This window comes from Macaca nemestrina, chromosome 3 (assembly GCF_043159975.1).
Source record: "Macaca nemestrina isolate mMacNem1 chromosome 3, mMacNem.hap1, whole genome shotgun sequence".
Classification (NCBI taxonomy): domain Eukaryota; kingdom Metazoa; phylum Chordata; class Mammalia; order Primates; family Cercopithecidae; genus Macaca; species Macaca nemestrina.
The window spans coordinates 172,191,900-172,207,338 of NC_092127.1; the positions used below are offsets into that span (position 1 = coordinate 172,191,900).

Sequence of the window (15,439 nt, forward strand, 5' to 3'; positions counted from 1 at the left end):
TTAAATATATAAATCCTAAATATATCACACCATAAGCTACTTTTTTTCTTCCTTTTTGGTTATGAGCTATTCCAGGAAGATTTAATGAGAGCTTTTTATTTGAGGATTTCCAAAAATGTCTACTCTAAAACATAAAGTAAAATTACTCTTAGAAAAATGTTGGTTTGATGAAAAGATAGATTTTTAGTCTGTTTTAGACAAATTTGGTTAGTTTTTATTTATTTATATTTAACAACCAATGCGATACTATAGTTACAAACTATACTTCATCTTACTACCATCACTTATTCAGAAGGCTTTTTTTAAAAAAATACTTTTTTTAAAAAAAAGGGCAAACTAAATTTTAAATTAGGTATCAAAATTCTACTCATAAATAGCCAATCAATATTGACACAGACGCCATCAAGTATGCAAAGATGAACAGAATTTCAGTTACAAAATTTGGAGGAAAAACTTAATAACATATAAAAATATTGACAAATTTAAGCTAGGATTGGCTCTAGGACATTTTATCTTATTTTTGTCCTTTTAAAAGGACGGATGACTAGACATCAGCAGAAATGCTGCCAAACCTATTGTTTGGTAATAGTTGTTCATATTATTATTATTATTATTTTCTTAAATTAGAGGTAGGGTCTTGCTTTGTTGCCCAGGCTAATCTCCAACACCTGGATACAAGCGATCCTCCCACTTCAGCCTCCCAAAATGCTAGGATTATAGGCATGAGCCACTGAGCCTGGCCAGTTGTTCATATTAATGAAAAACAGATCAATAGGCTGGGTGCAGTGACTCATGCCTGTAATCCCAGCAGTTTGGAAGGCTGAGAGGGTGGTGATCACTTGAGGTCAGAAGTTCAAGACCAGCTTGGCCAACATGGCGAAACCCCATCTCTATTAAAAATACAAAAATCAGCCAGGTGTGGTTGTGGACACCCGTAATCCCAGCTACTTAGGAGGCTGAGGCAGGAGAATTGCTTGAACCCAGGAGGCAGAGGTTGCAGTGAGCCAAGATTGTACCACTGCACTCCAGCCTGGGCAACAGAGTGAGACTCTGTCTCAAAAGAAAAAAAAAAGGAAAACAGATCAATAGTCTCTAAATTACATTTCACAAAAGGAAATCAATCACTGTCTTCAGGGCAAAATCCAAGTATCATATGTTCTATTTCTGTCCATCAACGCAAATAAAAGTCAACAACAATACAAATTCACAACAAAAACGTATGGTTATGTTTCAGGTTTTACAACATAATATAATGTGATATAACCCTCCTATAGTAAATTCCCATTTTTTTCTGGAATAATAGATTATTAGAAATATGAATTTCCAAAAATTCAGGTAATTTAGTAATTCATTTTGATATTGACACCATGTACTATTATGTGAAAAGCTATAAAACACTAATGTTTTCTTTCTTTCTTTTTTTTTTTCTTTTGTTTTTGAGATGGAGTTTCACTCTTGTTGCCCAGTCTGGAGTGCAACGGTATGATATTGGCTCACTGCAACCTCCACTTCCCAAGTTCAAGCGATTCTCTTGCCTCAGCCTCCGAAGAAACTAGGATTACAGGTGTCCACCACCACTCTTGGATAATTTTCGTATTTTTAGTAGAGACGGGATTTCACCATGTTGGCCATGCTGGTCTCAAACTCCTGACCTCAGGTGATCCACCCACCTAAAACCCTAATGTTTTCTGTGTCTTAGAAGATAAAGGACAGGGAGAATGCTGTGCTGAACTTCAGCTGCTGCTTCATTCTAGACCCAGTTTCTGTTCACCCATTCGGTTCCCATTCTACCAACCTGTCCATCACTCCACCCAGCCTCTCCCCAGCTCTTAACTCCTTTTACAGAGTCTAGTTTCCTTTCTGTTAACTAATTCCCAATGTCCTAGAAAACTCTGCTTTTCTGCTTTAACGTTGATCCTAACCCATTTTAAATAATAAGAAATGCTATGATGCTTAAAATGTAATTAAATTGGAGCTGGAACTCAAATTACTTCAGTGTTATGAAAAATATATTTCAAGGGCTCTGTAAATATTTGGAACAATAATAGCAAGAATACTTAGACTTTAGACTCTGCATGGGTTCCTTAATAACTTGGAATAGTATAACCTTACTTTGATTACTAGTAATGACAAAAAGGTGGGCAAAGGCCATGCAACATGCATTTGTTTGTTTGTATGTTTCTTTGTTTTTATAGCTACAGGGTCTCGCTATGTTGACCAGGCTGACCTTGGCCTCCCAGAGTGCTGGGATTACAAGCATGAATCACTGTATCTGGCCCCTAAAGCATACATTTTTTGGAAAGAGAATATCACTTGAAGATTTCTTGGAGTTGATCAAGGCATTTTTATATCCATAAAGATTGGAAAAGTACATATCACAGTTATTAACAATGGAAAAGACAGGGATACCCCTGCTTATCACTGAGTTTTGCAGAAACACATTTATAAAATCTTCTCTTATAATCACATAGTCCTTTACGAATAATGAATATGGCTGTGAGCAGTGGCTAACGCCTGTAATCCCAGCATTTTGGGAGGCTGATGCGGGCAGATCACCTGAGGTCGGGAGTTCAAGACCATCCTGGCCAGCATGGTGAATGCCCATTACAATTATCTCTACTAAAAATATAAAAAATTAGCCAGGCAAGGTTGGTGCATGCCTGTAGTCCCAGCTACTCGGGAGGCTGAGGCATGAAAATCGCTCGAAGCCAGGAGGCTGAGGTTTCAGTGAGCCGAGATCGTGCCACTGTACTCAGCCTGGGTGACAAGAGCAAAACTCCGAGTATGCCTACAAAGCAGAATGAATGACAAATGTGTAAAGGTTCTGTGACAGAAAAGAGATCTTCACAATCTACCTAACAAGCTTACAAAACACTCCCTTTACCCAGGCATTAAGCTGTGTATCTCTGAAACATCTGAAAAATACTTTTCTGTGAATTACTAGGCTGTAGGGAACCAGCACTTTTAGATTCCTTACAATTATCTCTAGTGGAACTTGGCATCTTTCCTCCATTAACTGAATGCTTCAACTGGATCTTAAAAGAAGGTTGCCATTTTTTATCCCTTGAGTCTCTCCAAGGTTTTGAATGCTCTGGATCAGTTTGTCTTTTGAGGTTCCTACCTTTGGAATTCTTCCTCTCTCTATTTAGCAATTTAGGGGTGAGGATGTAGGCACATAACCGATATTCATCTGGGAACTCTTTTTGCCAGTTTGGCTTCATTTGCTCTTTATCCATCTCTTTCTGAGGCTGTAATGCTAATAACCTATCTTATTCTTCTTGTTTATGTCTCTCAAAGAATACATGTTCCAGGCCCAGAGCACTGGCTCATGCCTGTAATCCCAACACTTTGGGAGGCCAAGGCAGGCAGATCACCTGAGGCCAGGAGTTTGAGGCTAGCCTGGCCAACATGGCAAAACCCTGTCTCTACTAAAGAAATACAAAAATTAGCCAGGTGTGGTGGCTCACAGCTGTAATCCCAGCTACTGGGGAGGCTGAGGCACGAGAATCGCGTAAACCCGGGAGGCAGAGGTTGCAGTGAGCTGAGATTGTGCCACTGCACTCTAGCGTGGGCAACAGAGAGACTCCATCCCAATCAATCAATCAATGAATCAATGTTGCCAAATCTATGAATCTTTTTTTTTTTTTTTTTTTTTTTTCTTTTTGAGACAGAGTCTCGCTCTGTTGGCTGGAGTGCAGTGGCACGATCTTGGCTCACTGCAACCTCTGCCTCCCGGGTTCAAGTGATTCTCCTGCCTCAGCCTCCTGAATCGCTGGAGTTACAGACATGCACCACCAAATCCAGCTAATTTTTGTATTTTTAGTAGAGATGAAGTTTCACCATGTTGGCCAGGCTGGTCTCAAACTCCTGACCTCAAGGGATCCACCCACCTCAGCCTCCCAAAGTTGAATCTATGAGTCATTGAATAAAGTTTATTTCTGTTTCCTCTTGACCTGAGGAAGATTTGGGGAACACTTTCCTTCTTCTTAAAGAAAAGCATGGATCCCTGACTGCTTCAGATGAAGATTCCTGTTTTTTTTTCTTTGGAAACATCCTTTCTGATCAGTAATTTTTACTTATTTTTTCTAATGAATTTGTTCTTTTTCACATCAATTTCTAGAGGATTTTTATCCACTTGAGAGATTAGTCTTTTATCTATGCTAAAATTTTATCCAGTTGGTTGTCTTTTTTAATGATGTTAATAACTTTTTAAAGTTGGAAATACATTTTTTTCATATTTTCTTTTTAAAAAGAAAGAAATTATTTCACATTTTCCTCTATGTTTTTATGATTTTATCTTGTACAATGAAATCCTTTATCTCTTTGAAATTTATCAGGTTGAATTTTCCTGGACCATTCAACTGGTGAGAAATGGGAATAGGCCAGGATAGCTCTCCAGGCTTTATAATCTAAAAGGTCTATCTCTCTCAACTGCCACAAAGACAGACTGCTTCCTGCAAAAATGGCTTCACAATGTATTTCTATAATATTTCCTTCACTGCATCTCTAAGTATAATTGAGTCTATGAGATCTTCTGTTCCAAGCTGCATATCTGAGTTCACTTACAGGTGGTTGCAAATAAGAGCAATAGTTTTCACATTTTAGAGCCCCTCCTTCACGAAACAAATTTTTGGCGGCACTTTCTAACATATGAAACCACTGGGCCATTCCATCACTCTGGGTGCTACTCTAGTACCATCCCTAATCCAAAAACCTGAGATCTGAAATGCTTCAAAATCCAAAACTTTTCAAAGGCCAACACAATGCCACAAGTGGAAAATTCCACACCTGACCTGCTGTGATTACCACACCTGACCTGCTGCGATAGGCTGCAGTCAAAATGCAAGTACACAACACACAGTTTATTCAGCATCCCCAAGGAAAAAAGACTTCTCAGCCACCTTCAACTTTATATCTGGCATATATCTTTTCCATGCATGCCCAGATCCCCCATGCAAGCACACCCACAAAGGGTAAGAAAATGGCACGTGTGCAGGCCAGAAGCACCAACAGGAGGTTCCCCATGATATGCTACATATGACCAAGACTTATGTGCATTACTCATTGTGGTTTTTGTTTATTTTATTTTGTTTTGCTTATTTTCTGCTCTGTGGTATAAAGATATTGTTGAAACTGTCGGAAAAGCCTGCAGACATCCCTTTAGGTAACAGTCATAAGAAAAAAAATGGAAGCATTTATGTTTATCTATAGCACAGACAGTCAGGCTATTGCATAAACTAGACAGGGGTGAAAGTGTGAAATGTCTTACAGAAGACCTTGGTGTTGGAGTGACCACCATGTGTAACTGAAGAAACAGAAGCGTAAGCTATTCACGTTCTGTACTGAAAGAGATGAACAGAAGTTAATGACAAAAGTAGAAAAACCCTGCATCAAGCTAAAAGGGAAGATCTCAATCATGTATTGAAAGAGTGGATCCATCATCATTGCAGTGAACACATGCCACTCAATGGTATGCGGATCATAAAGCAATCAAAGATCTATCACAAAGGGAACTGTGAATATTCGACAGGCTGGTTTCAGAAATTTAAGAAAAGACAGCAGTAAAGTTTTAAAGATTTGTGGTGATAAAACATGGATTGATCATGAAGCAGCAGAGGAATTCATTGCCAAGGTCATCATCACTGATGAAAATCTGACACCAGAACAAGTCTATAATGCTGATGAAACATCAATGTTTTGGTGTTATTGCCTCAGAAAGGCACTGAATACAGCTGATGAGACAGCCTCTGTAGGAATTAAGGATGCCAAGGACAGCGTAACTGTGCTGGGATGTACTAATGTAGCAGGCAGAAATAAGGGTACACTTTCTGGGATAGGCAAAAGCTTGCATCCTCCTTGTTTGAGGAGTGAATTCTTACCAGTCCATTACTACACTAACAAAAAAGCATGGATCACCAGGGACATGTTTTCGGATTGGTTTCACAATGATTTTGTACAAGCGGCCTGTGCTCACTGCAGGGAAGCTGGACTGGATGATGACTGTAAGAATCTTTTATTCTTTAACAACTGCTCTGCTTATCCTCCAGCTAAAATTCTCATCAAAAATAATGTTTGTGCCTTATACTTTCCCCCGAATGTGACTTTGTAAATTCAGTTGAGTGACCAGGGTATCAGAGAAATGAAGACTAAATATAAAAACACATTCTTGAGCCAGGCGCAGTGGCTCATGCCTGTAATCCTGGCACTTTGGGAGGCCGAGGCGGGCAGATTACCTGAGGTCAGGAGTTCGAGACCAGCCTGGCCAACTTGGCAAAACCCCATCTCTACAAAAACTACAAAAATTAGCTGGACGTAATGGCAGGCGCCTGTAGTCCCAGCTACTCAGAAGGCTGAGGCAGGAGAATTGCTTGAACCCAGGAGGTGGAGGTTGCAGTGAGCCAAGATGGTACCACTGCCCTCCAGCCTGGGTGACAGAGCCAGACTCCATCTCAACAACAACAATAACAAACAACAACACGTTCTTTTTTTCTCTTTTTTTGAGACAGTCTCACTCTGTTGCCCAGGCTGGAGTGCAGTGGCACGATCTCGGCTCACTGCAACCTCCACCTCCCTGGTTCAAGCAATTCTCCTGCCTCAGCCTCCCGAGTAGCTGGAACTACAGGTGTGTGCCACCATGCACAGCTAATTTTTGCATTTTTTAGTGAAGACAGGGTTTCACCATATTGGACAGGCTGGTCTTGAACTCCTGACATCGTGATCTGCCAGCCTCGGCCTCCCAAAGTGCTGGGATTACAGGCATGAGGCACCACGCCCTGCCCACGTTCTTCAACAGCATGCTAGCAGCAGTGAATAGAGGAATGGGTGTGGAGGGTTTTCAAGAGGAGTGTGGCATAAAGGACGCCCTATATGCTGTTGCCAATGCTTGGAACACTGATTAAAGACACAGCTGTGCATGCCTGGCACAACCTCTGTCCTGTGACTATTTTCAGTGATAATATTGAACAAGTTGGAGATTTTGAAGGATTTCATATGTCAAGTGAGAAAAAAGTGATGTCTGACCTCCTTACATATACAAAAAATATACCTTCAGAGTCTATCAGTCAGTCAGAAGAACTGGATATCAAAGACGTTTTTAACGTCAATAATGAGGCTCCAGTTATTCATTCATTGACGGATAGTGGAATAGCTAAAATGGTTATTTATTTATTTATTTGAAACAGGGTCTTGCTCTGTTGCCCAGGCTGGAGTGTAGTGGCATGATCTTGACTCAATGTAACCTCCACTTCCTGGGTTCAAGCGATTCTCTTGCCTCAGCCTCCTGAATAGCTGACATTACAGGCACACACCACGAGGCCTGGCTAATTTTTGTATCTTTAGTAGAGACGGGGTTTCACCATGTTGGCCAGGCTGGTCTCGAACTCCTGACCTCGGGTGATCCACCCGCCTTGGCCTCCCAAAGTGCTGGGATTACAGGCATGAGCCACTGTGCCCAGCCAACTTGACTAATTTTTTAATTTTTGTGGAGATAGGGTTTCGCTATGTTGCCCAGGCTGGTCTTGAACTCCTGGGCTCAAGTGATCCTCCCACCTTGGCCTCCCAAAGTGCTGGGATTTCAGGCATAAGCTACCACCTCTGGCCCCAAATTATTCTAAGTCAAGGTGATTGTGATAATAGTGAAATGAAGATGATGTTGTTAGCACTGAAGAAAAAGTGCCTATAAATGACATGGTGAAAATGTGTGATGGACTTATTGAACGACTCCAGCAGCCTTCATTCACAACAGAACAAGAAATTATGTCAGTCTATAAAATCAAAGATAGATATCTAAGACAAAAGCCATCGTTAATGGGGCAGACGACAGTAGATGAAGCATTTAGAAAAGCCTGTAATCCCAGCACTTTGGGAGGCCGAGGTGGACAGATCACGAGGTTAGAAATTCGAGACCATCCTGGCCAATATGGTGAAACCCCATCTCTACTAAAAATACAAAAATTAGCCAGGCATGGAGGTGGGTGCCTGTAACCCCAGCTACTCAGGAGGGTAAGGCAGGACAATTGCCTGAACCCAGGAGGTAGAGGTTGCAGTAAGCCAAGATCACACCATTGCGCTTCACCCTGGGTGACAGAGCAAGACTCCATCTCTAAAAACAAACAAACAAAAAAGAAAGCCATCTTCATCATCCTTAGAGGACCCACTTCCTGGTCCCTCAACTGTTTCTGATGGTTCTTCTTACCTAAAAAAAAAAATTTAAAAATACAGTGTACATTAACCTTTGAATCAAAACACAGCATCGCAGGTGGAGACTGAACACCTGCTGTTAAGCACTTGTCGCTGTTGTTTAACAGCTGACGCAGGTATTCTGGTGATGCTAATCTTAGCTATTCGGGAGGCTGAGGCAAGAGAATCGCTTGAACCCAGGAAGTGGAGGTTGCATTGAGCCAAGACACAGGTATTCTGATGATGCTACTGTGCTGCTTAGTTACCCTGAACTTTGTATTTTTTCACTGCATTAATGGTGTGTCATATTTTTTACTGCTAAGTACTTATGTGTGAATAAGTTTCAGAAAATAATTGCTTAGGGCCAGGCATGGTGGCTCACGCCTGTCATCCCAGCACTTTGGAAGGCCGAGGCAGGTGGATTACTTGAGGTCAGGAGTTCGAGACCAGGCTGGCCAACATGGTAAAACCCTGCCTCTACTAAAAATACAAAAAATTAGGTGAAGGTGGTGGGCACCTGTAATCCCAGCTACTCAGGAGGCCGAGGCAGGAGAATCACTTGAACCTGGGAGGCAGAGGTTGCAGTGAGCAGAAATCACGCCATTGCACTCCAGCCTGGGCAACGAGAGTGAAACTCTGTCTCAAGAAACCAGAAGGGAGGGGAGGGGAGGGGAGGGGAAAGGAGAGGAGAGGAGAGGAGAGGAGAGCAGAGGAGAGGAGAGGATCACTTATCCATAACATATAAACTCAAGAGTCAGGAATGATGGTGATGCCAAACGACCACAGATCATCTACATGGACGGCGGGGCTAGGGACAGTTTTGCTTTCTGATGGTTCAGTATACACAAACTTTGTTTCATGCGCAAAATTATTTAAAATATTGTACAAAATGACCTTCAGGCTAGGTGTATAAGATGATGTGAACCATAGATAAATTCTGTGTTTAGACCGGAGTCCCTTTTTAAAGATATTACATGATGTCTATGCAAATATCTCCAAATCCAAAAACATCTAAAACACTTCTAGTCTCAAGTGTTTTGGATAAGAGAACTCAAGCTCTGCTTCCTCCCATGTAAGGTCTCACCTCGGATGTTTTGGGCAGCCCTTACAGGTATTGTCGAATTTGTGGATTATTTCTGCCTCTCACATTCTTGAAAATGTGAATCGTGGGAAGGGTTAGAGATCTTCATCTCTAGAGGAGTGTGTATTGCCTTGTTGCTTTTGCGTAATTTGCAGGAGGAGAAACGGAAAGGTCTTGGCTTCCATTACCATTGTCATCCTATAAGTCTTCCAAGTGAGCCACCACGCCCGGCCTATTTCTCCTATTTCAATCATCAAATTGGCCTTCTCCCTTCTGCAGCCCCCTAATCTGGGCTGGAGCTCCTGGTATCAGACAAGGAGCAAGAATGGTGACGTGAAAACATTTGGGTTTCAGTCCAATGACCAGGTTCAAATCCTTCCTCTTTCCTTTCCTATATGGCCTTGGGCAAGTCAATTCAACTTTCGAGCCTGTGATTTTTCTTATATGAAGTGAGGATGAAAATGCTTACCTCATCCAGTTACACACGGAGAGTAAATCAGATGATGGATGTAATGTAGTAATTATCCAATGAATATCTGTGCTCTGGAACTCAATGGTGCTGGCATCTCCAGGCCCCTTCCTAAAGAAAAGAAGGCGAGGACAGATTGTAAAAATAACAGTACTGTCCTCTGCAGTGCTCATTCTGTTACTCATCAGATACTGTGTGAAGTATCACACACACTTTGCCTCATCACGTTTGCTTATCTAAGGCCAAAATCAACAACAAAAGGAAACTGGGATATTATTGGTCTTGAGATGATCAGAACACTGGGAAACTGCAGAGCACACCAGGCTTCCCGCGATGAAACGGCTTGAGGACGAAGTCACGTGGACCCATAAGGGCCGTCCCTACTGGGAAAAGTGTCCCCCACTGCTGGGGCTGGGGCTGGGGCTGCTCACCTAGTGAAGAAGGAAGAAAGGAAGACAGACAGTGAAAACAACAGCCACTGACAACACCTCAGGCTGGTGCTGCAGAGGGGTGTCCAAGCCCAGGCAGGAAAGAAGGCAGAAATGGAAGGCCGGGTTACTGGAAGAGGAAGCCTACAGGACGGGCCTGAGACTGAGGGAGTGTTCTCCCAGCTCCTGGTGCTTTAGATGAGCTAAGACAAACCAGCACTAAACCCCTTCTCAGGGCCCATGGATCATTCTTGGTTTTTTGTGTGTTTTTTGTTGCCGTTGGGTCTCCCTCTGTCACCCAGGCTGGAGTACAGTGGCGGGATCTCAGCCCACTGCAACCTCCGCCTCCCAGGTTCAAGTGATTCTCCTGCCTCAGCCTCCCAAATAGCTGGGATTACAGTCCCCCGCTACCACTCCCAGCTAATGTTTGTATTTTTAGTAGAGACGGAGTTTCACCATGTTGGCCAGGCTGGTCTCAAACTCCTAACCTCAAATGAATCTGTCTGCCTCGGCTTCACAAAGTGCTGGGACTACGGGTGTGAGCCACTGCACCAGGCCCCATGGATCATTCTTATGGGATGAACTATGTCTCCGCCCAAACTTATATGTTGGAATCCTATCCCCAAGGACCTCAGAATGTAGCCATATTTGAAGACAGGGTCTTAAAAGAGGTAATTAAATTAAAAGGAGGTCATTAGGATGGGCCTTAATCCAACATGACTGGTGTCCTTAGAAGAAACAGAGGAAATTTGGACACAGAGAGCTACAGAGGAAAGATGATGGAGACATACATAGGGAGAAGGTGGCCATCTGCAAGCCAAGGACAGGAGCCTGGGACAGGTCCTTCTCTCATGACGCTCAGAGGGAACCAACCTTGGCTACACATTCATCTCAGACATCAAGCCTCCAGAACTGTGAGAGAATAGATTTGTTTTTTAAGTCACCCAGTGTGTGCTACTTTGTTATGGCACCCCTAGCAAATTAATGCAGTCATCGCTTTGGAGGAGGCTCAGTAAGGCAGTGACCTCCAAGTAGAGTCATAGGATCAAGAGCGCGGAGCCCAGACAACAGGGGCAGAGCATCTGAGACTGGAGTTTCCACCCACACAACCCCAATGATCTGCAATAGCCAACCCCACCCACCCAACTAACAAAGGGACACCATCCCTGCCCAGCCCTACCAGACCCGTCCAAACCCCATGACTTCTCTTCCCTCTTGACTGTCCTAGGTGTTTGCCTGACCTGACTTCCCACCTTTTACCTGTTAACCACTGCCACCTGGCCCCCACTGCCATCTGCCACACAGCCACTACTGCAATACCTCCTGGGTAACCACCGGTTCCACTCTTGCCCACAACCCGCTTGCACCCATCTACTCTCCACACAGCGGTCAGAATAAACCTTCTGCAACCTACACCCTCCTGTGGCTCCCATCCCACTTAGAACAAATCCCAAGTCCTTCTATGGCCTAAAAGGTGGTATGAGGTCTGGTCCTGCCGACCTCCCCACTGCGGTGTGTGTGCCTTCTCCCCCTGCCCTCCTGGCTCGCTGCCTTCCTTGCTGTTGCTTGGACATATCAAACACCTTCCCATCTCGCAGCTTTTGCACTTGCTGTTCTCTCTACCAAGGAATGAGCTTCCTCCTGATAGCCACATGGCTCCCCAACTCCACTCCACCATTCTACCTCTTTGTCTGACACATGATCTTGGGTTCCTGGAGATGTCACATGCTCAAAGGTTAGCAATGACCTTAACACCAGTGAGCCCCGGGGCACTAACCTTTGCTGAATGATCACCATGTTATATACACAATCAGATTTCCTCCCCATAGGTCCCTGTAGCAGGTGGACACCCATGCAGCTCCCTCCCTCCCTGGATCCCTCTCTGCTCAAATGTCACTTGCTCAGAGAACAGGTGACACCCTGTTCCCTGACCACCCTGGCAGCACACACTGGGCTTTTTATTGCTCTCCTCCTCTGCGATCTAATTTTTCTCCCTAGCACTATATAGTTATTGGTTTATTTATCCACTGTCTAGCTCCTCCTCTAGAAAACAAACTCCTTGAGGGCAGAAGGCCCAGTGCCCAGGTCAGTGCCTGACACAGAGCTGACATCCTATAATGAGTGGGTTTCCCAAGAGCACATAGACTTTTACTCCCTGGCCTAGAAGAAGGATTGACTTTTAGTCAAAATCTCCTCGTGCGTGAACGCTAACTAACCTAAAGCTTGCTACAATATGGCTTATTATAAAAATCAAGCCATAAATGTTAATTGTTTGTTAAACACTTAGTTAATTAATCTGATTAAGCTGATGTTTCAGGGTAAAAGTACCGCATGTAAATATGCATCATATGAATGGGTGAATTTGTAAGTAAATGATGCTGGGGTGGGGTGGGTCACCAGCCCACTACCCCCATTTCTCCAGACCTGCTGCAGGACAGAAGGTCACTTGCCGCAGCCAGATTTGGTTTTTTATTTTTGAGACAGAGTCTCGCTCTGTCACCCAAACTCCATGTCTCCATGTACGGTGGCATGGAGATAGTGATCATAGCTCACTGCAGCCTCCACCTCCTAGGTTCCAGCAGTACTCCTGCCTCAGCCTCCTGAGTAGCTGGGACCAGAGATGCATGCCACTATGTCCAGCTACTTTTAAAATTTCTTTTAGAGACAGGGTCTCACTATGTTGCTGGTCTCAAACTCCTGGACCCAAGTGAGCCTCTCACTTAGGTCTCCCAAAGTGCTGGGGTTAAGTGAGCCACCGTGCCCAGCCTGCAGCCAGGTTTTATAGCCCGGCTGTGAAGATGCTCCTGGGCCACTCAGCCCACAATGACCCTCAGCCTTTGAGCACCAGCAACCGCTTCCTGAGTGACTCCGGGTGGTGGACTGCATTAAGTGCTTGACACACCTGTCACATGGAACCTCCCTCGCTACCCAGGAAGTCCAGATGCTCTCTGCCTATGACCAGCTCCTCCTAACTCCAGGTGCTTCTCTGTTCTGCTCTTTGGGCACTTTGAGCCCTAAGGTGTTTTTCTGTTTGTCATTGGGCGTGCGAGGGTCTCTTATCTCCTTGATTTGACCAGGCTGAGGGCAAACTCTTGCTCCCCGCCGTGTGGAATAAGCACCCAGCAAAGGCTCTGTCTTCAGGAGGCCTCAGCAAGTCCCTGCTGATTGAGCGACTCACGGCCTGGCTGTTGTGAGGGAAAAGGTGCCCTCCCTTTATTTTTATTTATTTATTTATTTATTGAGACAGAGTCTCTCTCTGTCACCCAGGCTGGAGAGCAGTGGCAGGATCTCAGCTCACTGCAATCTCCGCCTCCCGGGTTCAAGCGATTCTTCTGTCTCAGCCTCCCAAGTAGCTGGGATTACAGGCGCAGCCACCCAGCTAATTTTTGTATTTTTAGTAGAGATGGGTTTTCACCATGCTGGCTGGTCTAGAGCTCCTGGCCTCAGGTGATAAGATGCCCGGGCCTCTCAAAATGCTGGGATTACAGGCGTGAGCCACTGCGCCCAGCCGCTCTCACTTTATAAGCCATGACCTCACCCATTAACAAACTGGCCCCAGCTGGCAGCAAATGATTCCAATAGAACATGAGCTCCTTCCAGGCAGTGACTTTGTCTCATTACCCACCACACCCCAAGCCCCTAGAAAAGCCCCTATCAACATCTTCCTGCTGACATCGGGGGGCCTAGCGGTCAAGCAGCAGGTGGCTCTGGTCACTCCGGGTTCCTTCTCCTCTTATTGCCTCACCCATAATGCCTGCCTCCCCCATTCAACAGCGAGGTTCCCAGGGCACAGGCTATGCTCATTCACCTTTGTATCCCAAAGCCTAACATTTGCTCCTTCGGTTCATGGATTCTTTCAACAACTATTTATTATGTGCCTATGTAAGGGCCAGGCACCATCCCAGGCACTAAGGATACATTAGGAAACAAAACAGACAAAATCCCTGCGCTCACGGGGCTGGTGCCTCAGCCAAGGTTTACTACAGGTGTTCTGTACGCCAGGAACTGTGCTGGGGCCGGGTGACATGACAATGAGGAAGGCCCCAGCCCTCAGGAGCACTGTATTCCCAAAGGGATGGAAGATGTCAAGCCGGCAAACCAATGAACGAATGAATGGTTAAAGACTCTGATACCTGCTAGCCCAGGGCACAGCAGGGGCCCAGCTGTTATTTGAAAGGGAGTGGTGTGGGGTGCTTGCTACTATAGACCAAATGTGTCCCATCCAAAATTCATGTTAGCTCCTAAACCCCAATGCAATGGTATTTGGAGGAGAGGCTGTGCGGGTAATTACGTAATAAAGGTGGAGCCCTCATGAATGGGATTAGTGTCCTCACAAGAGAGGGCCCAGAGAGCCCCCTCCCCACTCCTGTCATGAAGACACAGCAAAAAGACGGCCATCCATGGGCCAGGAAACGGGCCCCCATCAGACACTAACTCTGCTGCCTTGGCCTTGGATGTCCCAGCCTGCAGAACTGTGAGAAATACAATTCTGTTATTTATCAGCCCCTCGGTCTATGATAGTTTGTTACAGCAGCCCAAACGGACTGAGTAGCTAAGAGAACAAACTCTGAAGAGACAAACACCAAGGCTTGACATTGAGCTCTGCCGCTCACTCACCAGCTGAGTGGCCTGTGCAGCCCCATCACCTTTCCAAAACCAGGTTTCCTTGTCTGTGGTACTCATTTCATGGGCTGCTGTCATAACTTAATGAGATTAGTATAGTGAGAGGTAGAGAGAGATGGAAAGCCCTTAAGAAAACAGGCAGCCCAGTTCCAAGGCAAGCAGGAAGGGAAGCCAGGTTAGAGGTTCATCAGGAGGCCGAGTTGACAGTGACTATTGTGACCTGACACCAGTCAAAGGCGACAACTTTGCAATACCCCACCCCACTCACTCCACCCCACTCCAGGCTTCATGAAACACCTGGGACTGGTTTTGCAGGAATTCTACCTCCAACATTCAGATGTCAATTAATATTAATATTCAGCTGAAGAAGTAGGGCCAAGCCCTTCCTGCACCAGATCCAACTGGGCACAGCCAACTTCAAGTCTCTCTGTGCCAGCCAAGCTCAGACATCACCCATTCTAACAATATCAAATGCAGAACAACCCAAGAAGCAGAGAGAATCTTGCCTAGGGGAGCATCCTTGTTGATATCTGGGATCCCAATTAAAGTCCTCAAAGAAGCTCCTCAGAAGCAACATATGACCCTGCCATGTGCCACGTGGGAAGACCAGGAGGCAGCGGCTCAGATGCCAGAGTCCTGATTACTAGAGGGCCTCTAGCG

General features: G+C 44.8%; 1 pseudogene; it reads right to left on the bottom strand.

Annotated features, from left to right (window-relative positions):
- Positions 1-15,021, bottom strand: part of LOC105487828 (inositol-3-phosphate synthase 1-like) — a 46,370-nt pseudogene extending 31,349 nt beyond the window's left edge.
- Positions 15,022-15,439: the final 418 nt, after the last annotated feature.